This window comes from Kogia breviceps, chromosome 15, assembly GCF_026419965.1.
Source record: "Kogia breviceps isolate mKogBre1 chromosome 15, mKogBre1 haplotype 1, whole genome shotgun sequence".
Lineage (NCBI taxonomy): Eukaryota > Metazoa > Chordata > Mammalia > Artiodactyla > Physeteridae > Kogia > Kogia breviceps.
The window spans coordinates 21,246,278-21,273,368 of record NC_081324.1 but is presented as its reverse complement, the minus strand read 5'-3'; the positions used below and the strand labels follow the sequence as shown (position 1 = coordinate 21,273,368).

The 27,091-nt window shown below is 39.8% G+C and overlaps 1 pseudogene; it reads right to left on the bottom strand.

Moving 5' to 3' along the window:
* Positions 1-19,669, bottom strand: part of LOC131742788 (nitric oxide synthase-interacting protein-like) — a 177,674-nt pseudogene extending 158,005 nt beyond the window's left edge.
* Positions 19,670-27,091: the final 7,422 nt, after the last annotated feature.

The window sequence follows — 27,091 nt, the reverse complement described above, 5'->3', positions numbered from 1 at the left end:
CTTTTTTTGCGGTATTCGGGCCTCTCACTGTTGCGGCCTCTCCTGCCGTGGAGCACAGGCTCTGGACACGCAGGCTCAGCGGCCATGGCTCAAGGGCCCAGCCGCTCCGCGGCACGTGGGATCCTCCCAGACCCGGGCACGAAACCGTGTCCCCTGCATCGGCAGGCAGACTCTCAACCACTGCGCCACGAGGGAAGCCCCGATAATTTTCTTTTTTTTGCATTGTTTTTGTCTGGTCTTAGTATCAGGGTAATGTTGCCCTTGTAAAATGAGTTAGAAAGTGTTCCCTCCTCTTCAATTTTTTGAAAAAGTTTGGGAAAGATATGTATTAACTTTTCTTTGAATGTTTGGCAGAATTCACCTGTGAAGCCGTCTGTTCCTAGATTTTTGTTTTGGGGGAGGTTTTTGATTAGTGTTTCAATTTCCTTAGTAGTGATTTGTCTATTCAGATTTACTGTTTCTTCATGATTCTCTCTTGGAAGGTTGTGTGATTCTAAGAATTTATCCATTTCTTTTAGGTTGTTCAATTTATTGGCACATAGCTGTTCATAGTATTCTCTGATAATCCTTTGCATTTCTGTGGTATTCATTGTAATTTCTCGTATTTCATTTCGGTTAATATTTATCTGAGCCTTCTGTATTTTTTTCTTACTGAGTCTAGCTAAAGGTTTGTGAGTTTTGTTTATCTTTTCAGAGAATCAGCTCTTAGTTTTATTGATCTTTTATATTGTCTTTGTAGTCTCTATTTCATTTCTTTCCACTCTGATCTTTATTATTTCCTTCCTTCTATTGACTTTGGGCTTTGTTCTTCTTTTTCTAATTTCTTTGGGTGTATGGTAAGATTGTTCATTTGAGATTTTGTATGTTTGTTTCTTAAGGTAGGCCTGTATTGCTGTGTACAGTTGACCCTTGAACAACATAGGTTTGAACTTCATGGGTCCACTTATACACAGATTCTTTTTATTAAGTACTACAACACTACATGATCCACAATTGGTTGAGTCTGCAGATGTGGAACTGTAGATACAGCTGGCTGACTATAAAGTTATACATGGATTTTAGACTGCACTGGGTGTCAGCACCACAAACCTCCTTGTTGTCCAAGGGTCAACTGTACTTTCCTCTTAGTACTGCTTTTGCTGCATCCTATAGGTTTTGGTATGTCATATTTTCATTTTCACTTCAAGTTTTAAAAATTTTCTTCTTTGATATCTTTACTGCTCCAGTACTTCAGCAGCATGTTGTTCAGTCTTCATATATTTGTGATTTTTCCAGTTTTCTTCTTGCAGTTCATTTTTTTGTTTCATCCCATTGTGTTTGGAAAAGATGCTTCATATGATTTCAGTCTTCTTAAATTTATTGCACATTGTTTTGTGTCCCAATATACGGTCTATCCTTGAGAACGTACCACATGCATGTGAGAAGAAAGTGTTTTTGCTCTTTTTGCATGGAATGTTTTATATATATCTATTAATAGATGTATATAAATATAAACTTTAATGTTTCATTAAAGTCAATATTTTCATGTTGAATTTCTGTCTGGAAGATCTATCCATTGATGTAAACGGGGTGTTAAACTCCCCTGCTATTATTGTGTTGCTGTCAATTTCTACCTTTGGGAGTGTTAATAATTGCTTTATATATTTTGATACTTCTGTGTCAGGTACATATATATTAATAACTATTATGTTTTCTTGATGAATTGACCCCTTTATCAGTATACAATATCCATTTTGGTGTCTTGTTACCATTCATAGCTTGAAGTCTATTTTGTCTGCTATGAATATGGCTACACCTGTTTTCTTTTGGCTGAAATATTCTTAGAGTATTATCTTTTATTTTATATAAATTTATTTATTTTGTTTAATTTTGGCTGCCTTGGGTCTTTGTTGTGGTGCGTGGGCTTCTCATTGGCTTCTCTTGTTGTGGAGCATGGACTCTAGGCATGCAGGCTTCAGTAGTTGTGGCACGCGGGCTTAGTAGTTGTGGCTCACAGGCTCTAGAGCACAGCCTCAGTAGTTGTGGTGCACAGGCTTCGTTGCTTTGTGGCATGTGGGATCTTCCTGGACCAGGGATGGAACCGGTGTCCCCTGCATTGGCAGGTGGGTTCTTAACTACTGCGTCACAAGGGAAGCCCAGAGTATCATCTTTCATCCCTTCACCTTCAGCCTTTTGTCTTTAGAGCTGAGATGAATCTCCTGGAGACACTATATAGTTGGTTTAATCCAACCAGCCAGTCTCTGTCTTTTGATTGGTGAATTCAATCAATTTACGTTTAGGGTAATTATTGATAGATGAGAACTTAGTACTGCCATTTTATCTTCTGTTTTCTGGTTGCTTTATACTTCCAGTTTCTTTTTCCTTGTGCTGGTGATTTTCTGTGATGTTTTTCTCATTTTCCTCTTTTTTTGTGTTTTGTGTCTGCTCTAGATTTATGTTTTGTGGTTACCATGAGGTTTTTGTAAAAAGTCTTAAAAATGAAATGGTCCTGTTTCTGCTGATGTTATCTTATCTTCATTTGCCTGTAATAGTTCTGTCCTTTTCCTCTTCCCCTTTTACATTTCTTTATGTAATTTGTCTCAAATTACCCTTTTTATGTTGTGAATTTATTTCCAAATTGAAGTAGCTTTGTTAGTTTTTACTGTGTTTTTCTCTTTAACTTTTATGCTATACTTAACTGTTTAGCAATATATTCCGATTCTGTATGTCTGCTTATTATATTACTCTAAGTTTTGTGTACTTTTGTGTTCTCATTTCAGGTAGATTCAAGATTTCTTGTAAGGCAGGTCTAGTGGTGATTAACTCCCTCAACTTTTGTTTGTCTCAGAAAACCTTTATTTCTCCTTCATATATGAAGGATAACTTTGCTGGATAGGGTATTCTCAGCTGACAGTTTTCATTTTTCAATATTGTGAGTATTTCATTCCACTCTCTCCTAGCTTGTAGGGTTTCTGCTGAGAAATCTGCTGAGAGCTTAATGGGGTTGCCTTTGAAGGTTGCTGTCGTTTTTCCCCCTGGCTGTCTTTAAAATTCTTTGCCATTGACTTTTGACAGTTTTAATATAATGCATCTTGGAGAAGGTCTTTTTGTGTTGAGATAATTAGGTATTTCTTAGCCTCATGGATTTGTCTATCCAGTTTCTTCTCCAGGTTTGGGAAGTTCTCAGCTTTTATTTCTTAAATAAACTCTCTGATCCCCTCTCCCTCTCTTCTCCTTCTGGGACTTTATGTTGCCCTTTCTAATGGAGTTGGATAGTTCTCATAGAATTTCTTCATTTTTTTAGATCTTAATTCTCTCTCTTCTGCCCATATAATTTCTAGAATTCTATCTTTGAGCTCACTAAGTCTTTCTTCTGTATGGTCTGTTCTACTTCCAATGCTTTCTTTTTTAAAAAAAATTAATTTATTTATTTATTTTTGGCTGCATGTGTCTTCATTACTGCACGCGGGCTTTCTCTAGTTGCAGCGAGCGGGGGCTGCTTTTTGTTGTGGTGCATAGGCTTCTCATTTTGGTGGCTTCTCTTGTTGCGGAGCACGGGCTCTAGGTATACGGGCTTCAGTAGTTGTGGCATGCAGGCTCAGTTGTTGTGGCTCATGGGCTCTAGAGCGCAGGCTCAGTAGTTGTGGTGCATGGGCATAGCTGCTCAGCGGCATGTGGGATCTTCCCAGACCAGGGCTTGAACCCATGTCCCCTGCACTGGCAGGTGGATTCTCCACCACTGCGCCACCAGGGAAGTCCCTCCAGTGCTTTCTAATGAATTCTTCACCTTATTTATTGAATTCTTCAGCTCCAGAATTTTTGTTTGGTTCTTTTTTTAGAGTTTTAATCTTTCTGGTAAAGTTTTCCTTATGTTCATTAATTTATTTCTGAGGTCATGGAACTGCTTTTCTGGGTTTTCTTCTAGCTTATTGAGTTTATTCATGACAGCTATTTTGAATTCTCTATGAATTAGATCATAATATTTTGTGACTTTATATTTAATTTCTGAAGAATTGTTATTTTCTTTTTGTTATAATGTGTTACTATGGTTTCCTGGTATTTGATGAGTTGTTCCTCTGCTGACAAATTTGAAGTAGTAAAGACCTTTCTTTAGGTAAGGATTTTATTACTTCATTCTAACAATTCAACAGATGGGTAATTAGAAGCCTTTCTTGTGTTTTTCAGTAGGTGGCGCTACAGCACAAGTTTTTGTTTCCCTTACCTGAGCTGCCTCAGGCTATATGTAAGAATCAGTGCTTTCCACCCTTTATGGCCTCTGCCTCTGCCAGAGGTGTTGTCTGGTGCCCTCATTGTCACTGCTTGTGTCTCTGGGGTTGCTAGTGCCTTGCTGCTATCAATGTCACTGGTGCCACTGGTGTTGCTACCTGGGGCATTGAATGGTGGGTGCCTCCACTGCATCCAGAGTTGCTTGAGTCACAGGCACTGCCATTGTTGTGAGGGTGAGGGTGAGTGTGAAGGGAAAGCTGGGGTTGCAGGTGCCTCTGCTACTTCTGGGGTTGTCCAGTTAGCATGTGCCTCTGTAGTTGGAGGGAGAGAGTCACAGGCCCCACTGCTGCTGCTGCTCGGATCCCTGTGGCTATGGGTGCTGCTCCAAGAAGCTGGAGTTTTATGCATTGCTTCCTCTGCTGCTACTGAGCTCTCTGGGCAGCTGGCTCAGAGATCAGTGTCATAGGCACCACCTCTGCTGTTCCCCCAGTTTCACCTCCTCTATGTGTTCTGGTACATCCACCTTCAGGTGTACATAGGTGTGGATCTCTCTGGTGTCCTGGTGCGTTGGGCCGATAAACCTTTGTTGAGTTATGGATGTTTTACTTGTAGATTTGAACGGGAGAGACAAAGGGAGTGTGTCATGCCACCATGATGCTGATGTTGCTCAATCCATCCTATGTCTTTTGGTTAGAGCATTTAGTTCATTTACATTTAAAGTAATTATTGGTAGGTATGTACTTACTGCCATTTGTTCATTGTTTTCCGGTTGTTTTTGTAGCTCTTCTCTGTTCCTTTCTTCTCTTGGTCTCTACCCCTGTGAGGTGATGATTTTCTTTAGTGTTACATTTGTATTTCTTTCTCTTTATTTTTTGTGTATTTTGGTTTTTGGTTTGTGGTTACCATGAGGTTCATACATAACCACGTATGTATATAACTGTCTATTTTAAATTGATGGTTGCTTAAGTGCAAGTGCATTCTAAAGCACTACATTTTTGCTCCCCCTCCACATTTTATGCTTTTGATGTCATTATTGTTTTGACATCTTTTTATTTTGTGTACCACTTAACTAATTATTTTATGTATAGTTGGTTTTACTACTTTTGTCTTTTAACCTTCATACTAACTTTATAGGTGGTTGGTCTACTACCTATACTGTATGCTTGCCTTCACCAGTGAAATTTTTTCTTTCATATTTTTTTTGATTGTTTCTAGTTATGGCCATTTCTTTTCTTCCTTTTTTAATTAAAATTTTTTTAAACATCTTTTTTGGAGTATAATTGCTTTACAAAGGTGTGTTAGTTTCTGCTTTATAACAAAGTGAATCAGCTATACATATACATATATCCCTCTATCTCCTCCCTCTTGTGTCTCCCTTGGTCATTTCTTTTCCATTGAAAGATGTCCTTTTAACATTTCTTGTAAGGCTAGTTTAGTGGTGATTAACTCCAATAGCTTTTGCTTATGTGGGAAACTCTTTATCTTTCCCTCAATTCTGAATGACAACCTTGCTGGCTAGAGTATTCCTGTCTGTAAGTTTTTTATTTCAGTGCTTTGAATAAATCATGCCAATCCCTCTGGCCTGTAAAGCTTCTGCTGAAAAATCAGCTGTCTGTCTTGGTGGGGGAGGGGGTTCCTTTGTACATAACTAGTTGTTTTTCTCTTGCTGCTTTTAAGAATCTTTCTTTAACTTTTGACATTTTAATTATAATGTGTCTTGGTGCTAGTGTCTTTGGGTTCATCTTGATTGGAATTCTCTGTGCTTTCTGTACTTGAATGTGTTTCCTTCACCAGGTTAGGGAAGTTTTCAGCCATTACTTCTTCAAACAGGTTTTCTTTCTCTTTCTTTCTCTGTTGTCCCTAAGGAATCTTTATAATGTGAATGTTAGTGTGCTTGATGGTCCCTTAAACTGTCCTCATTCTTTAAAATTCTTTTTTCTTTTTCCCGTTCCAATTGGGTGATTTCCAGTACGCTGTCTTCCAGATTGCTGATCTGTTCTTCTGCATCCTCTGATATACTCTTGATTCATTCAAGTGTATTTTTCATATCAGTTATTATATTCTTCAGTTCTGATTGGTTCTTTTTTACATTTTCTCTTTGTTGATGTTCTCCCTGAGTTCACCTATTCTTCTCCCGAGCTGGTGTGCATTGTTAGGACTATCACCTTGAAGACTTTATCTTCTAAATTGCTTATCTCTGGTTAATTTAGATCTTTTTCTGAGGTTTTGTCTTGTTCTTTTCTTTGGAAGGTATTCCTTTGTCTCCTCATTTTGCCTAACTCTCTTTGTTTTTTTCTGTGTATTCAGTGTATCAGCTACATTTTCCAGTCTTGAAAGAGTGGTCTTATGATGAAGGCTCAGTGCTGTGAGGCTCGGTGGCACAGACCCCTGTGGTCACCAGATGCAGGTGCTCTGGGGTGTCCCCTGAGAGGACTGCACGTGCCCACCTGTTGTAATTGGGCCGCGATTGCTGTGGTCGCACTGGTGGTTGGGGTTGACCCTCAGCCCAGCTGTCTGTGAGGCCTGGCTCTGACTGTGGCGGGTATGGTAGTGCAGTGCTGCTCCCACACCAGAGTGGGAGACAATTTTGAGGGGAGCCAGTGCTGGCCAAGAACACCTGCTGGGTAGGGCAGGGCTGGATCTTTGGAGCAGGAGCTGCTTTGGAGGGGCACAGTTGTCACTGGGGCTGACTACAGGGGTAAAGAAGAAGAATATTATTTTTTAAATAAAAAGCATTTTAAGTCTACAGTAGATGAAAAAGGATCAGTTTTAAATACAGCATTCAGAAGAAGGAATTACAATTACAGGATGAGGTGACCAGCAAGTAATAGTTGCAACAGTGTGAGTTGTACTGGATTTAGATGGATGAGCAGAACCTGTTGTGATGTACAAACTGGGTCTCAGAATTTTTGTGAAATTGAGCCACATGATTGACGATGCTTTTCAACTTTAAAAAGTCTATGAATGTTTGTTTGAGAGAAAAGAGGGAGTGAGGGCATAGTCCTGTGAGTAGAAAAATATAAGAAAAAAGTTCATAGGTGGGGTGGTAGGATTATATTTTCCATAATGAGGTAGGTCTGGATAAACTGTGTCTGTGCAGGCATTATACTATGTGTTTTATACAGTATGATAGATGACTTCTGGATATCCAGTCTCTTCTTCTTTATTACTAGATCCCTTATTTTGCTCAAGGTGTCCATGTGCTCAGTTAAAGCATCCTTCTCCTCAGAGTCCTTTGAGGCCAAAGGGGGCCAAATGTCCTGATGAGGCTAATGAAATATAAGTAGAAGTTGCTAGGGTAGGCTTCCCAGACAATTTTTTTAAAGAGAGAGACTCAGCAGACATGCACCTTTGTTATTTTCCCCTGTGACATTTTGCTTTTTTCCTTTTTTAACCAGAGCAGTGAATCAGTGCTTGAGGTGAAACAGTCATCTTGATGTCATGACAACAGAAGCCAACAACAAGGATGGCAGTGCAAGAACCCAGAAGGGCCCAGGATCAGAGGTAACATGCTTAGCTGTCTTGCCATCCCAGATTGTCTGTCTCTATGTGAGACAAATAAATCTCTGTGTTTTAAATCACTGCAGTAGGGTTTTCTCTTGGGTGCAACTGACTGTAATACTAACCAAACACAAAGTTTATATCATTTAATGGTCATAAAATGTGTGCCTTAAAGAAATTTCACATAATGAAAATTGAAGTTCTGCAAGGTTAAATAGGTAAGTAATATCACAGAGCTGGTGAGGTAATACAGCTGGACCTTGAACTTTCAAACAGAGCTAGCTGCCATTCTTAGTACAGTAGATAGGTAAAGAAATGACTATGCATGGCTAGAAAGCACAGATGAGAAGGCTCTCTACTTTTTCCCAAGGATGCTTTAGAGACTCAGGGCAATAGAGAAACTGGAGAATACCATTATCTCATCTGATCCTTTTCCTTCTCTGAAGACTGGCTAAAAAAGGCATCCCGGTTCTTAGAGCCAAGAGAAAGGGAAGTCATCTGGCTCAGAAAACAGATCTAAAAAGGCATGTGCCTTTCCTCTTCCCTCTCCCTCCTCTTTTCCAGAAATAGTAATGGACTGGAAAGATAGACTGGCCTCCTGTAGACAAACAAATACACTGAGCACCTGGGCAACAATGAGTAAGATTAAGATTTGTAACGTTGCTAGTGAGTCCTGAAAAAACTGATCTAATTTGGACTAAAATTACACATATCAACACTTCAGGAGTCTGAAATTGGTCACTTTAGCAAGTGATTCTAACATAGACTGAGGATAAACAAGATATCATCACCCCCCCCGCCCTGCCCCCAACATACACATGAAAATGAAAACAGAAAATTAAGAGATGAATTAGTCTAAGTTGTATGGGTCCTTAGTGATCTGCTTTACAGGACTTCTAAGGGCCCTTACAGATTCCAGGTTGAGAATCAGTGAGGTGGGACACTTAAGTGAGTTCTGACAGCATCTTTAAAGTAGGAAAAGGGAGGAGAGGGGCACACTACCACATCTGCTTTTTCATATGTGCTCCTTTAACACGGTCTCCAGAGCCTGTCCACGTTTGATTTTTTTCATAAATAGCAAGTGTTAAGTAAATATGGAGGAAATTAATTGTGATGGATGCATGGGTGTGTCTCCTAGGAGTGAAGATAGATGTTCATGAGTCATAAAGTTACACAGGTATATAATTAGAGTGATTATATGTGCCTGTAGTCCTGGTGTAATTATTTATATCCACTCCTTTTACTCTCAGAAGGTCATACTTTGGACAATAAGTAATGTGATCACCATTTGTAAACATACACACAAAAATAAGACATCATTTTGGATCTTTTTTTTCGAAGGCATGTGTGGCAGACACAGAGTTGCACAGCCCAGGTTCCCCTTTGAGAAAGGACATGCTGTCTATCTGTGTGGAATGTCCTTAGCTGACAAACTCTAGCTGCCAGAATCCACCAGAGTTTGTATCATGTTTTGGGAAGCCTTCAGCCAATGACCGAGCAAGGCAGTTGTAGCTGAAGTCCCACCTTCTCAGGCTGGTCCCCATCCGTAACTCAGCAAGATGGTGGTACAAAGCCGCTTCCACCTAGCACAGGACTTCTCGGATAGGTCTTTACCCCAGAGTTCCCCACTGGTCTGACTTTGTCGGGCGGGCATCACGATCTGCCAGGTTTCCTTCTTCTAGTCCTTTTTCCATCCCAGGAAATCTGTTGTATGCCCGTCTCAGAGAATGTTCCCAGACAACCCAACCCCATGATCTATAACACTTCTTTTTAGTTATATTCGTTTATGGGCTGGATATTTAGCAGCAGCAAACTATTTTAAAGAATTCCAGTTCAAATCAGATGTCAAGTTATTAAATAAGACACAGCTTAAAGTTCAATTGTAACACGTTCCATGGGCATCTAGCTGTGGACCAGCGTGCAGGGTGGTAGAAGGACCACCTTCTCAAAGAGAAAAAGCCGCTTAGAACTTTTAAATCTCTTTGCCGAGGGAAAACTACTCTTGAAATCCATGTTTCTCAGACATGGACATGATCTTTTTCTCTTTTTCCTCTCCGCTTTGCTGCAGGAGAAAGGAAGCAAAGCCTTGAGCAGGGAATTTATAAGGGCAAATATAACCTTTGGTTTGCTGCACAGTAAGCTGACAGTTAAAGGTGTATCACGCTAGATAAATGTCAAAAGCCAAATAAAAGCCTTAATAATAAGCTGTCCAGAGGCTAAAATCCAGAACCCCGGAGCCATGAGAGAAAGATTAATCTTTAAAAACAAATTTTAACCGAAACTAAAACTGTCCAAGGTGACTTAGAATGTTCTGATATACTTGTGGTTTGGTGGGGTGAGTATGAAGAAAAGAAAGGGAAGAGGAGACCAATCCAAGGTAGAAAATGTACCTCATTCTACCAAGATTTTTGTATTTATTTAGATCTTACTCTAAAGAATAGTAGAGTGGAGCTAAACGCACTAAGTATCATTGTGGACTGAACTGTGTCCCCACCAAAGTCATGTGTTGAAGTCCTGACTCCTAGTACCACAGACTGTGACTGTATTTGGAGAAAGGGTCTTTAAAGCAGTAATTAAATTAAAATGAGGTTGTTAGGAGTTCTAATCCAATAAGACTGGTGTCCTTATAGGAGGAGATTAAGACACAGACACAGAGGGATGGCTATGTGATGACACAGGGAAAAGACAGCCATCTCCAAACTACATGGTGACGTAGGAATGCAGAAACCTTTCCAGGGGAAAGCCTGAAGGCAGGGAGTTCAATAGCGATTGTTTATTTCCAGCAAGAGTTAATTCCACATCATATTGGTACAACTGAAGCACAGGAAGTTGGAGTAGCATTCACATGGCCACGCCACAAGCTAAAAGTGGTACTCTGCCCTGCCTTTCATCCTCCGTTTGTCTCCCTAGTCTCCTTTTCCAGCACCTAACTTAGAAGATGCTTGGATGGTCTTAATGCTCATGATTAAAGTCTATAAAGAAAAATTCAACTGTGATGTAACTGTTTCCCATGTACTAGCAAAGGATCATTTTCTCCAAATGCTTATTTTGATTAGTGTAGGATACAGATACAGTCTTCAATTTATTCTTTTCTTTGTTAGAATTAAATCTCTATAAAGTAAAAACATTTCCTCATTTGGAAATACTTGTGAGGGGTTTGCCAGTGAACCTAAAAAAATAATTTAAATTTCTGGGGTCACAAAATCTCTGAGAAAGGCTCTATGGGTTTTTTTTTTTCATCCTGAAGAAAAAACAGTGTGTGCTGAATGGACTCATGGGGTCTTTGGATTACTAGCCCACCGTGTAGAATATTAGGGTTCGTAAACTTTCGAGGACCAGGACTCCTTGAGAGATTACTAGAGTTTAAGAGCTCAACTCTTGCTGAATTGAATCATACCATAGTGGCAGCAGCACTTGTTTTTATCGTACTGGGTTCGCTAGAGATGAGATTCCATTGCAGCCCATTATTCAGACTGGAGAACAACCAAATTTTTGTCTTGCCTCCTGCTTTCATCTACTGACATGACTTTCTGTGCAACTGCAAAGCTAGGATGATTAAATCACCAAACGCAGTGGCTTCCTGGCTCTCAGATTGGCCCAGGAAAAGCTATGCTCACAGACTTACCCTAACATAAGAAAGGCTTGGTCCGCAGTCTTGTGAGGTGCCCTACTTCTCAAGGGCTCAGTGGAAGATAAAAAAGAACATGGTTTGGGATGCATTGGCCCACTCCCTTGTGCTCTGCTGGGCTCATAGCGTGATTTTTCTTTTGCTTATAGCAAAAGAAAGGGCTTTCAGAATTCAAAGGCTCTTTGCATCTATTACAGGGACCTAAAGTCAAGAATAATTGGAGTTTCATATATCATAGAGCTAAAAAAGCCTGGGGAGCCCCTCCAGAATGGTTTGGATGCTTGATCCTTCTGGAGATCTGAAATAAATGAGGGTTTTCTTTGCAAGTGAAGCATTCATCCATTGTTTTCTTTTCACTACCTCCATCATAACTTTGGGCAGTACCCGTAGCCCCCCTTTCTGGTGAGCATTCTTCTTGGCCATTATTTTCCCTATTTCTTAGGTGTGGGGCATTGAAAAATAACTTATGACCTGTACCATTATAACCAAACCAAGTCAACAAGTCTATGTTTAAAGCATGTCGCATGCTCGTCTTGATGCGTGTGCTGTGTAGTGAGACATGGGATTAAAAGTAGTAGTGGAGAAGATAGAAACAGAGGGTAGCTTCTAGGCGCCAATAGTTTATGCCCTAGCACAGTGGTTCTGGACACTGACTACACATCATCATCACATGGGGAACTTTTCAAACCCATGTCCAGGTCCCTCTCCCAACAAGCCTGATGAAATGATCTACAGTGGAGTTGAGGCATTGATAATTTCATTTTTTTCCCCCTCTGGATTATTCTTGTGTGGAACCAGGATTAGGAATGGCTGGTAGTTGGAACAATCAAATGTAATCATGAATGTGAGTGTGTGTATTTTTAAAAGTGCTACGCTAAATAAGAATGGAACCTGCAGCAACTTAACACATATGTAGTGAGCAGGCCAAAATAAGAGAGTCTGTGTGTAGAAGTAGGTGGAGCTTTTCATTCAGTCTTCCCCAAATTGAAGCTTGGATAAATCTTTGCTGAATTGTGAGTTCCTTCTTGTTGTTGTTGTTGTTTTTGTTGTTGTTGTTATTCTCAATTAGGGTCATTCTTGGAAGCATGATCTAGATTATTTAAAAGCATGGATCCCTGTCTTGAAATTCCTCCGAGTTTGACTCCCCCATATGTCAAAATATTTCAGAAGGTTTCCCCTGAAGGAGGTCTCAAGCTGAGTTTTTTTTTTTTTTTTTTTTTTTTTTTTTTTTTTTTTTTTTTTTTTTGCGGTATGCGGGCCTCTCACTGTTGTGGCCTCTCCCGTTGCGGAGCACAGGCTCCGGACGCGCAGGCTCAGCGGCCATGGCTCACGGGCCCAGCCGCTCCGCGGCACGTGGGATCCTCCCGGACCGGGGCACGAACCCGCGTCCCCTGCATCGTCAGGCGGACTCCCAACCACTGCGCCACCAGGGAAGCCCTCAAGCTGAGTTTTTAAAGTGAGAGGCATGGATGGAATTGGCAGGTTGGGAGAATTACACGTGAGTGGAATATTGCAAATGGGTGAAGCAAGAGAGGAGAGGTTGGGGAAGACTTGATAAACATACCTCCCAGTCCTGTGGAGGGGCCTCTGCCCTGTGGCAGGAGGTACCTGAGACCTAATGGTCTCTTAACGTTTGGAATGCGTTTTAGGTCATCTTTTTTTTTTTTTTTTTTAAATTTTATTTATTTATTTATTTATTTTGCGGTACGTGGACCTCTCACTGTTGTGGCCTCTCCCGTTGCAGAGCACAGGATCCGGACTCGCAGGCTCAGCAGCCACGGCTCACGGGCCCAGCCGCTCCGCGGCCTGTGGGATCTTCCCGGACCGGGGCACGAACCCGCGTCCCCTGCACCGGCAGGCGGATTCTCAACCACTGCGCCACCAGGGAAGCCCTAGGTCATCTTTTAAAACAGTAGTCCAATTGTCCATCTTTTGGGATGCTCCCGTGATTCTACTTTACATGATGTATATAGGATTTGTTTAAATCTAGGCTCTATTAAATTATATTCCCACAAAAACTTATTTCATGAAAGAATTATGAGATTCTTAGTATTTCCCTTTATGAAATTATTAAAAAGCTAATTTGTGTTCCTGGTAATAAGAAGAGCATAGAAAAGTATAAAGAAGGAATTGAGTCATCCCCAATTCTATCACCTGGAAATAATCATCATTAATATTTGGTGTACTTTTGGGCCGTTTTGGAAAGGCAAATCTTAGATTTCCTTTTTGATGTACCACTCTCCTGATGGTAGCACACAGTGGGGAACACGCCTGATGCATTCTGTTTATGAATTGAGTAAATGCAGGGATATTGACCTCAGTGATGTCAGACCATTGACACCCATCTGGTGACTTTCACCTCCACTTAGCTTTTGACTTCTGTGGTCTAGGTTTTGTATGTCTTCATTAGTAGTTTGGTCTGTGAGTCTTTGCTTGCTTTCCTGGATCAAAGAGCAAAAAGAAAAGAGTTGCTCAATTTTGCTCAAGTTGAAGAAATAGCAAGGAACTTTTAAATTAGATAAATGGAAAGATGCTAGCTCCATTGTACCAAGCATGATTTGAATCTCTAGAGCAGTCAGCTGTGTGTGTGTGTGTGTGTGTGTGTGTGTGTGTGTGTGTGTGTAAAGAAGGCTCTCCTTCTTCCAAAGGAAAGAGCTAATAAAGTCCACCATTTCAGTAATCTAAATTTACAAAGCAATTATCATTAGTTTGACATAATTTCTTCTGCATAACAACTTAGAAGTTCTGGATTTATTTGGAAATTGAAATTTGTAATGCACATATTATAAATGCATTGATTGATTATTTTCATCTGTAACATTGATAGTTTGGTGGAGAACCAGGACAACCATTACATAAGTCTGGGTGCCTTCTATTAACCCCAATGTTCACAGGCAAAGTTTTCAGCTCTTTTGCCCCTTTCAGTCCCCCTCCAATCTGTCTTAAGAAATCTGCAGCACTTCATGCTGCCTGTTAGCTTGCAAGGACACTCAACACATTATTGGTTTCTTCTCTCCCAGGAAAGCAGTTCATACTCCTCAGTTTCTGTCTTCTGTCCCAAATCGTTTATTTCTGGCTTAGGCATTGTTTCTCAGCCTCAGCACTATTGACATTTCGGGTGGATAATTCTTTCCTATGCTTGCCGGGTTATCCTGTGCAGTTTAGGAGTTTAGTAGCATTACCGGCCTCCGTTCACTAGATGCCAATTGCATCCCAAAGTTGTGACAATCAAAAATGTCTCCAGGGCTTCCCTGGTGGCACAGTTAGTTGAGAGTCCGCCTGCCGATGCGGGGGACACGGGTTCGTGCCCCGGTCCGGGAAGATCCCACATGCCGCGGAGCGGCTGGGCCCGTGAGCCATGGCCCCTGGGCTTGCGCTTCCGGAGCCTGTGCTCCGCAACGGGAGAGGCCACAACAGTGAGAGGCCCGCATACCGCAAAAAAAAAAAAAAAAAAAAAAAGTCTCCAGACGTTGCCAAATGTCCCCTAGGGGAGGGAAATTGCCCCAGTTGAAAATGACAAGTGATCTTAGCACACATTAGCTTTTTGTACTAACCATCTCAGGTGATACATTTGCATTGAGCTGGTGATTTGATTTCAAGTCCTTAACGCTAGGCTAGTGGTTCTCATTCGTGCACATTGGAACCACAGATTTATTAAAATTATTAAGGTCCAAGCTCTTCTCCAGGAATTGAGTCTGGAATTGGGCCCAAAGCATTTTTTAACTCCCGGGGTGATTTTAAAGTGCAGAGAAGGTTGAGTGTCCTCCTTGAGTGTATGACCAAGGGTGGAGACCTGTACTGATATTATTCACATCTCATCATCTGTTCAGAAAGCCAGACGGATCTGACTGGTCCTTCCCTGGTGCTTTCATAAAGTGAAGTATAATGCCATTTAGGGCTCAACCCTGAGGTGTGTATTTGTTTTTCTTTTTTTCCTGGTAAGTAGCAAACATCGTCTGGAGTATGATTGGCCCAGGTTTTATTAAAGTAGGTAATGTGCTCTTCTAGGTCATTTTATTCTTACTTGACAAGAATAAAGAACATGTTTAAGACAAAACTAAACACTTATAAAAATTTTAACTCAATTATTGCTTTAAATAGAAGGGACATACATAGCTTAAATAAGGGAAAATTCAACAAAGCCAGTTTACACTGGTATATTTGTTGTGTCTCTGTGTGAGCCTGTCAAGTGTTTCATAGATCATAGCCATCAATGATCAGCAAATTTGTGCACAAAGCTAGAGATGATATTTTTCACTGTGGAGTGCCCTTAAGAAGATTGGAATTTGGAAAAGAAGACTAAACAAGGCCAGTGTATCTCTTTATCAACTGATTAAACACCATTTTGATATATGGGTCACCTAATCAGTATAGGATATGTCCTAGGATTTTTGTCTGCCTAGCATACTTTTCCTTCTTCTTCCTGGAAATGGTATGTGCTTTCCTTTGGAACATACACTGTATTCCCAAGTTGCTGTAGATTATCAAACTCAGTGTTCTGTCCTCACCTTCAGTCACGGCATGGGTGTGTGGAACGAAAGCTAGGCTAAAAATAAACTAATATGGGATCACCCACAAAGAGATATGAGATACAGGTTGAGCCAGTTAGAATCCTCCATTGGAATTTTCTGCATTGGAGGATGAAAGATAACTCTCAATTCCCCTCGGAACTTGAACCAAAATATATATAAACCTGGTGATATCAGCAACCATCCTTGCTGGGACATGGAGAATGCCTATGTGCATTAGAGAAAATGAGGCCAGCAGATATGGGATGTGAGAGTTAGTAATGGCATCTTCTTAGACAGATGGCAAGCTGCCCCAAAGAATGTAATCCAATGAAGGAGTGCTGCTTCACTGCAACTTTGCAGATTCCACGTATATAGCTAGTATATCTGAATTTCAATCATAAGAATTGCCAGTGAAGAATGGCTGTTGTTTTCTTTTTGGTTGTTACTGTCTAAATGAAAAAAAAAGTAGTTCAGACCTCCTGCAATTGTGAAATTGCTGTGATTTTGAATATACCTTTATGGTGTGTCTGTTTAAGCCCAAGGGAGTTGGGTATTTTAGATGTCATCACTACCACAAGATGAGTTAGGACCGTGTTTTGTGTCAGACCAGATTTTAAATATTGAGAATCATAATGTCATAGGACATTAACATTTGAACAGACCTTGAAGGTCATCTTGTACTTTGAGTCTCAACTACATGGGTGGTTGAGGAAGAGGTACACACATGTGCAGAGAACAGCTGAGGTCAAGGGCATGTCACTTCTTTCTAATGGTAGTTAAAGTGCTGAAGTTTGCAATGATTTGATTCATTTCTTACAGACTAGAAGAGATTCAGAGTTGAAAGTTCAACATTCCATGACCGATGGTCAGTTGGTCTCATATTCCTCACAAAGGGAGCCCTTACCTCTTTACAAATCAAATGGAAGTGTCTATCCCATAACAGAAACCCAGAAGAAAAATAAGATGCTCCTTGTAAACAGAGGATCATAGATAACTACACGGAAGACCAGAGTCTCTGTAACAACACACTTGGAGAGCTTCAGGTAGCCAGGCGCCATGCTCCTAGCTTGGAATACAACCTCAGCCCACCTTGAGCTCCTGTCTGAGGCCTCCAGCTTCAGATGATGCTTCTCCCTCTGGGGTGCCCACTACCCTGACCAGTGAAGTATATCCAAAGGGACATTTGCTGCTTTCTGAGTAACAGACCAGCTTCCTTCCCATCCCTGCATTTAGGTTTTGTGTAATCTCCTCAAAAACAGAAATCCCATCTTCTTTTGTAGATATCACATAACTGAATCCGTTTCTACACAGTAAGCCCTGGTCATTTTGCTCGTTAATTTGAGAAATTTTATGTCCTAACCATGCTAACAATTAGAAAAACTATCATAGAAAAGAAGAATTTTTAAATGTATCCAAACTCAGATAATTTGTCTTAAGGAATAAGGTAAAATGAAGAGTCTCAGTACTGTTGCTTAAAATCTTGTCTCAATAATTCTTGTGCTCAAATTAAATGAATGCTTTATATTAGGAAGGGGAAAGTTTATAATGGGTAGTCAAGCTTGTCCAAACTCTTGGAAATGTGGGAAAACTGGCAAAGTGGGGCTTATAGATGTAAAGTTTTTGCATTAATAGCTGTTTCAAATGTCACTGAAACATATGACTTGTGTAAGTCTGATAACACTCTTTTGTAAGTGGGTGCCTCATTAAGAACAGCGCAGCACCTCCTCAGCTGAGCTAAAAACCATTCTACCACCTATTTTATAGGTTCATTTAAATGATTTTCAACCTTTCAGGGAAATTGTTTTGTGTCAGAAAAAGAAAAAGCCTGAAAACATTTCAGTGAATCACTAGCAATAGCAGTCTTGGTTCAAAGTATCAGACACATTTTCTATAAATAAAACATGTCCACAGGCAATTTGTATATACAACTGTGTGTGTGTGTGTCTGTGTGTGTGTGTAATTTTAATCGGCATTAAGGTAAAACAAAGTAATTACATTTTATTATTTTTTCCTTATGTAGGAGTGTCCTTGAAATAGTGTTGTTTCAAACAAAATTAAATAACTTCTTTAAGGTTTAAAGACTCCCATATTATTCAAATAGAATAATTATTTCTCGCCTGAATGAAATGGTTTGTATAACAGAAATTTCATTCCTATTAGGCCCCTACTTGTCTCCTTTTCCCGACTCCTTGGGCCATCCAAAAGTCGACCAAACACTTTCAGATTTCCAAGTGGGGACAAAGTGGAAAATCACTGCTTCCAACCCCTCCAAACATATAGATGTTCTCATGATATAGAGACATGATACAAAGATCAGAAAAGAGAATATTCACGACATTGAACAGGCAGGATGGGGAAGAAATTGGTCTGAAATCACTCCTTCTCTTGCACAAGTGTGTTGCTCTTTGGGAGCTTACTGAAATTGGGACGAAGGTATATTTTCCGTCACTCTGTGCCTGGCTGAGTACACCATAGGGCCATTCCAATGAATGGAAAAGTAAGACTGATTGATACTGTCATCACCTGACTTTAGGATCTCAGCACGTAGAGCTCTCCCAGTCATTGGTACTGGAGACTTTGATCTCTAATGGTTTGTTTCTTTTATTTAAAAGACACCTGGATTCCCTGCAGTGCTAGAAAGTTTACAGAGAAAAATCTCAAATTATTTAGTCATATGTAAGGTGTTTTTTGTCTGTGTTGTTCTGTTTAATTAAAGCTAGAGGCTTGGCTTCCCTGGTGGCGCAGTGGTTGAGAATCTGCCTGCCAATGCAGGGGACACGGGTTTGAGCCCTGGTCTGGGAAGATCCCACATGCCGCGGAGCAACTGGGCCCGTGAGCCACAATTACTGAGCCTGTGCGTCTGGAGCCTGTGCTCCGCAACAAGAGAAGCCACGATAGTGAGAGGCCCGCGCACTGCGATGAAGAGTGGCCCACGCTTGCCACAACTGGAGAAAGCCCTCTCACAGAAACAAAGACCCAACACAGCCATAAATAAATAAATAAATACAAATTAAAAAAAAAAAAAAAGCTAGAGGCTTGCAGAGGAGGGAATGCTAAATTCACATTGTATATGTTGACTCTCTTGGCAGTATCAACGGCTCTGCTTCAGAGCCCCTGCCACTGCCTGGGTCTACAGCTTGGGCCTGCCATGCCCTGGCGTAGGAGTTTACCTCTCTAAGCTTCAGTTTTCTCCTTTGTAAAATAAGGATAGTATAAGTAACTCTCAGAACTGGAGCAAACATTGAAGAAGATGATGTATGTAAAGTGTTATTCCTGGTAGATATTGAGTACTCAAAAAGTTCTTATGAAGATTACATAGACATCTTTGCTGCCCACTCCCTGATAGCTCTCTGTATCCACTCTTGTCCACTTCGAGACGTGCTAAGATTGGCATTCTATTCATTATGTGTAAGAGAAACTAAAACACAGCAGGCTTTATTTAAAGACAGTATTGACATGCCTGAAAACATGTGACGGTTAGTTCACTAATTAAGGGATTCTTGAAGATCTCCCACTTTTTCCCAGAACATTCTGTAACTATAATATCTGTATTTATAATTTAGGAATAGCTCCTGTTTTAAATTACTCATTACATAACATTTTGGCTTGTGATTTAAATTGAAAGCTTGAGACAGCCACATGCCTGACATAGTATGACTAGAAATTAATATGGGTTGGATGTTGGGCCTGAGGTGACCCAGCACTGAAGCCTACCTAGCTCTTTGGTGGGGCTAATGGTGGACTCTGAGAGGGCTCGTGCCAAGGAGTACTTCCCAGAAATGCTGCCACCAGTGTCCTTGTCCCCACAGTGAGCCACAGCCATGCCCCACCTCTGCAGGAGACCCTCCAATACTAGCAGCTAATCTCCTTTTATGCTGCTTCTCATTGGCCGAAACCAAAAGCTGTGTGGCTGACAGGGTCTTGGTGCTCTGGCTGGGTGTCAGGCGTGTGCCCCTGAGGTGGGAGAGCTGAGTTCCAGACATTGGTCCACCAGAGACTTCCTGGCCCCACATAATATCAAATGATGAAAGCTCTCCCAGAGAAATCCATCTCAATGTTAAGACCCAACTCCACTCAATGACCAGCAAGCTCCAGTGCTGGGCATCCTATGCCAAACAGCTAGCAAGACAGGAACACAACCCCATCCATTAGCAGAGAGGCTGCCTAAAATCATAATAAGGTCACAGACACACCAAAAACCACAACCGGATGTGGTCCTACCCACCAAAAAGACAATATCCAGCCTCCTCTGCCAGAACACAGGCACCAGTCCACTCCACCAGGAAGCCTGCACAACCCACTGAACCATCCTTACCCATTGTGGGCAGACACCAAAAATAATGGAACTACGAACCTGCAGCCTGCAAAAAGGAGACCCCAAACACAGTAAATTAAGCAAAATGACAAGACAGAGAAACACACAGCAGATGAAGGAGCAAGGCAAAAACCCACCAGACCAAAAAAATGAAGAGGAAGTAGGCAGTCTACCTGAAAAAGAATTCAGAGTAATGATAATAAAGATGATCCAAAATCTTGGAAATAGAATGGAGAAAATACAAGAAACTTATAACAAAGACATAGAAGAACTAAAGAGCAAACAAACAATGATAAACAACACAATACATGAAATTTATAAATTCTCTAAAAGAAATCAATAGCAGAATAACTGAGGCAGAAGAATGGATAAGCGACCTGGAAGATAAAATAGTGGAAATAAATACCTCAGAGCAGAATAAAGCAAAAAGAATGAAAAGACTTGAGGACAGTCTCAGAGACCTCTGGGACAACATTAAACACACCAAGATTCGAATTATATGGGTCCCAGAAGACGAAGAGGAAAAGAAAGGGACTGAGAAAATATTTGAAGATATTATAGTTGAAAACTTCACTAATATGGCAAAGGAAATAGTCAATCAAGTACAGGAAGCACAGAGAGTCCCAAACAGGATAAATCCAAGGGGAAATGTGTCAAGACATATTAATCAAACTATCAAAAATTATATACAAAGAAAAAATATTAAAAGCAGCAAGGGAATAGCACCAAATAACATACAAGGGAATCCCTGTAAGGTTAACAGCTGATCTTTCAGCACAAACTCTGCAAGCCAGAAGGGAGTGGCAGGGCATATTTAAAGTGATGAAAAGGAAAAACCTACAACCAAGATTACTCTACCCAGCAAGGATCACATTCAGATTCAACAGAGAAATCAAAACCTTTACAGACAAGCAACAGCTAAGAGAATTCGGCACCACCAGACCAGCTTTACAATAAATGCTAAAGGAAATTCTCTAGGCAGGAAACACAAGAGAAGGAAAAGACCTACAATAATAAACCCAAAACAGCTAAGAAAATGGTAATAGAAACATACATATCAATAATTACCTTAAATGTAAATGGATTAAATGATCCAACGAAAAGACATAGACTTCCTGAATGGTTATGATAACAAGACCTGTATATATGCTGTCTACAAGAGACCCACTTCAGACCTAGGCACACATACAGATTGAAAGTGAGGGGATGGAAAAAGATACTACATGCAAATGGAAATCAAAAGAAAGCTGGAGTAGCAATTCACATATCAGACAAAATAGACTTTAAAATAAAGACAATTACAAGAGACCAAAAAGGGCACTACATAATGATCAAGAGATCAATCCAAGAAGAAGATATAACAATTACAAATATTTATGCATCCAACATAGGAGCACCTCCATACATAAGGCAAATGCTAACAGCCATAAAAAGGAATCCAGTCATAGTAGGGGACTTTAACACCCCACTTTCACCAATGGGCAGATATCCAAAATGAAAATAAGGAAACACAAGCTTTAAATGATAATTAAACAAGATGGACTTAATTGATATTTATAGGACATTCTATCCAAAAACAACAGAATACACTTTCTTCTCAAGTGCTCATGGAACAGTCTGCAGGACCAATCATATCTTGGGTCACAAATCAAGCCTTGGTAAATTTAAGAAAATTGAGATTGTATCAGGTATCTTTTCCGAACACAATGCTATGAGACTAAATATCAATTACAGGAAAAAAATCTATAAGAAATAAAACACATAGAGGTTAAACAATATGCTACTAAATAAACAAGAGATCACTGAAGAAATCAAAGAGGAAATCAAAAACTACCTAGAAACAAATGACATAGAAAACACGAAGACCCAAAACCTAAAGGATGCAGCAAAGGCAGTTCTAAAAGGGAAGTTTATAGCAATACAGTCCTACATCAAGAAACAAGAAACACCTCAAATAACCTCACCTTACACCTAAAGCAATTAGAGAAAGAACAAAAAAACCTAAAAGTTAGCAAAAGGGAAGATATCGTAAAGATCACATCAGAAATAAATGAAAAAGAAATGAAGGAAACAATTGCAAAGATCAATAAAACTAAAGTTGGTTCTTTGAGAAGATAAACAAAATTGATAAACCATTAGCCAGACTCATCAAGAAAAAAAGGGAGCAGACTCAAATCAATAGAATTAGAAATGAAAAAGGAGAAGTAACAGCTGACACTGTGGAAATACAAAGGATCATGAGAGATTACTACAAGCAACTATATGTCAGTAAAATGGACAGCCTGGAATAAATGGACAGATTCTTAGTAAAGCACAACCTCCCGAGACTGAACCAGGAAGAAATAGCAAACATAAACAGACCAATCACAAACACTGAAATTGAGAGTGTGATTAAAAATCTTCCAACAAACAAAAGCCCAGGACCAGATGGCTTCACAGGTGAATTCTATCAAACATTTAGAGAAGAGATAACACCTATCCTTCTCAAACTCTTCCAAAATATAGCAGAGGGAGGAACCTTCCCAAACTCATTCTATGAGGCCACCATCACCCTGATTCCAAAACCAGACAAAGATGTCACAAAGAAAAACTACAGGCCAATGTCACTGATGAACATAGATGCAAAAATCCTCAACAAAATACTAGCAAACAGAAACCAACAGCACATTAAAAGGATCATACACCATGATCAAGTGGGGTTTATCCCAGGAATGCAAGGATTCTTCAATATATGCAATTCAATCAATGTGATAAATCATATTAACAAATTGAAGGAGAAAAACCATATGATCATCTCATTAGATGCAGAAAAAGCTTGTGACAGAATTCAACACTCATTTGTGGTAAAAAACCCTCCAGAAAGTAGGCATAGAGGGAACTTACCTCAACATAATAAAGGCCATATATGGCAAACGCACAGCCAACATCGTTCTCACTGGTGAAAAACTGAAAGCATTTCCTCTAAGATCAGGAACAAGACAAGGTTGTCCACTCTCACCACTATTATTTAACATAGTTTTGGAAGTTTTAGCCACAGCAATGAGAGAAGAAAAAGAGATCAAAGAAATCCAAATTGGAAAAGAAGAAGTAAAACTGTCACTGTTTGCAGATGACATGATACTATACATAGAAAATCCTAAAGATGCTACCAGAAAGCTACTAGAGCTAATCAATAAATTTGTAAAATATCAGGATACAAAATTAATGCACAGAAATCTCTTGCATTCCTATACACTAATGATGAAAAATCTGAAAGAGAAATTAAGGAAACACTCCCATTTACCATTGCAACAAAAAGAATAAAATACCTAAGAATAAACCTACCTAAGGAGACAAAAGACCTGTATGCAGAAAATTATATGATACTGCTGAAAGAAATTAAAGATGATACAAATAGATGGAGAGATATATCATGTTCTTGGATAGGAAGAATCAACATCGTGAAAATGACTATACTACCGAAAGCAATCTACAGTTTCAATGCAATCCCTATCAAACTACCAATGGCATTTTTCACAGAACTAGAACAAAAAATTTCAGAATTTTTATGGAGACACAAAAGACCCCGAAGAGCCAAAGCAGTCTTGAGGGAAATAAAACAGAGCTGGAGAAATCAGACTCCCTGACTTCAGACTTTACTACAAAGTTACAGTAATCAAGACAGTATGGTACTGGCACAAAAACAGAAATATAGAATAATGGAACAGAATAGCAATCCCAGAGATAAACCCACACACTTATGGTCACCTTATTTTTGATAAAGGAGGCAAGAATATACAATGGAGAAAAAACAGCCTCTTCAATAAGTGGTGCTGGGAAAACTGGACAACTACATGTAAAAGAATGAAATTAGAACACTCCCTAACACCATACACAAAAATAAACTCAAAATGGATTAAAGACCTAAATCTGAAGCCAGACACTATAAAACTCTTAGAGGAAAACATAGGCAGAACACCCTATGAGATAAATCACAGCAAGATGCTTTTTGACCAACCTCCCAAAGAGATGGAAATAAAAGCAAAAATAAACAAATGTGACTTAATGAAACTTAAAAGCTTTTGCACAGCAAAGGAAACCATAAACAAAATGAAAAGACACCCATTGGAATGGGAGAAAATATTTGCAAATGAAGCAACTAACAAAGGATTAATCTCCAATATTTACAAGCAGCTCAATGTTAAGAAAAAACAACTGACCATATCCAAAAATGGGCAGAAGACCTAAACAGACATTTCTCCAAAGAAGATATACATATTGCCAACAAACATATGAAAGGATGCTCAACATCATTAATAATTAGAGACATACAAATCAAAACTACAATGAGGGATACAGCCACTATGGAGAGCAGTATGGAGGGTCCTTAAAAAACTAAAAGTAGGATTACCATATGACCCAGCAATCCCACTACTGGGCATATACCCTGAGACAACCATAATTCAAAAAGAGTCCTGTACCACAATGTTCATTGCAGTTCTGTTTACAATAGCCAGGGCATGGAAGCAACCTAAGTGTCCATCGACAGATGAATGGATAAAGACGATGTGGCACATATATATAATGGACTATTACTCGGCCATAAAAAGAAACGAAATTGAGTTATTTGTAGTGAGGTAGATGGATCTAGAGTCCGTCATACAGAGTGAAGTAAGTCAGAAAGAGAAAAACAAATACCATATGCTAACACATATATATGGAATCTAAAAAGAAAAAGAAAAATACGATGTGGCACATATATATAATGGACTATTACTCGGCCATAAAAAGAAATGAAATTGAGTTATTTGTAGTGAGGTAGATGGATCTAGAGTCCGTCATACAGAGTGAAGTAAGTCAGAAAGAGAAAAACAAATACCATATGCTAACACATATATATGGAATCTAAAAAGAAAAAGAAAAATAGTTCTGAAGAACCTAGGGGCAGGTCAGGAATAAAGACACAGACATAGAGAATGAACTTGAGGACACAGGGAGGGGGAGGGTAAGCTGGGATGAAGTGAGAGAGTGGCATGGATATATATACACAACCAAATATAACATTGATAGTTAGTGGAAAGAAGCCACACAGCACAGGGAGATCAGCTTTGTGCTTTGTAACCACCTAGAAGGGTGGGATAGGGAGGGTGGGAGGGAGATGCAAGAGGGAGGAGATATGGGGATATATGTATATGTATAGCTGATTCATTTTCTTATGAAGCTGAAACTAACACATAATTGTAAAACAATTATACTCCAATAAAAAAGTTAAAAAAAAAAAAACAACTGCAATGAGGTATCACCTCATACTGGTCAGAATGGCCATCATCAAAAAGTCTACAAAGAATATGTGCTGGAGAGGGTGTGGAGAAAAGGGAACCCTCTTGTACTGTTGGTGGGAATGCAAATTGATACAGCCACTATGGAGAACAGTATGGAGTTTCCTTAAAAAACTACAAATAGAGCTACCATATGACTCAGCAATCCCACTACTGGGCATATGCCCTGAGAAAACCATAATTCAAAAAGAGTCATGTACCACAATGTTCATTGCAGCTCTATTTACAATAGCCAGGACATGGAAGCAACCTAAGTGTCCATCGACAGATGAATGGATAAAGGCTATGTGGCACGTATATACAGTGGAATATTACTCAGCCATGAAAAGAAACGAAATTGAGTTATTTATAGTGTGATGGATGGACCTAGACTTACTTACCTGAAGTAAGTCAGAAAGAGGGAAACAAATACCATATGCTAATGCATATATATGGAATATAAAAGGAAAAAACTTGTTCTGAAGAACCTTGGGCAGGACAGGAATAAAGACGCAGACATAGAGAATGGACTTGAGGACACAGGGAAGGGAACGGTTAGCTGGGACGAAGTGAGTGAGTGGCATGGCCTTATATATACTAACAAATGTAAAATAGCTAGTGGGAAGCTGCCGCATAGCACAGGGAGATCAGCTGGGTGCTTTGTGACCACCTAGAGGGGTGGAGTAGGGAGGGTGGGAGGGAGACACAAGAGGGAGGAAATATGGGGATAAATGTATATGTATAGCTGATTCACTTTGTTATACAGCAGAAATTAACATACCATTGTAAAGCAATTATACTCCAACAAAGGTGTTAAAAAATTAATATGACTGGAGCTGAACTTGGACATGCCAATGCTGGTTATCTTTCCTGAAGCTGTTAGGTTGGAACTGCCACCAATAAGCCATGCTCTCTCCCTCCATCTTGCAGAGCTGTTTCTCTGGAAATTTCCCAGACTCCTTCCATTCTATACGAAGTAATAAGTTTGTACAAATGGAGTGTAATTGCAAGGAATGTGTGTAAATTCTAGGATGAGCTGAGAAGAAGCAAGTGTTAAGTTTTCTCCCTTCTTTTCCCTGTCATCTGGATACAGAAGACTTGGGCTGAAAGGGTGCCAGTGAGGCAAGATAAAGGAGGCTGTGTCCCTGTATCACTGCCTGGAAGGCTATCCAGTGATTAGGAATGCCTGCACTGGTGGGTTGTATAGCCATGGATAAATTTTTATTGTGTTGAGCCACTGAGATTTTGGGGGTTTTGTTACATCAGTTCATGCATCTGTAATTAATACAAAATGTAATATAATTATCCCAGTGATTCACTGTTGTTTCAAATATTTTCAGATTTTTTTTTTTTTTTTTTGAGATTTCCTGTTAGGGCTCTTCATCATTGGCAAATTTTCATTGTTTTAACTTAGAGTTACTTTTTTTAGACATGACCAAAAGCCATCCAAAGTCTTGATTTAGGATGTTTAGGTGTAGAAATTCTCATTAGAAATCATGCTTATGCCATAATCCTAGAAAACACCCCCCTTAATAATGTGACTTTTTATTATAACATAATCACACTGAGAGCCACTTAACCTAGCTTCTTCATATCATGTTGGAAAGTCCTACCATGTTGAACCACAGTCCTA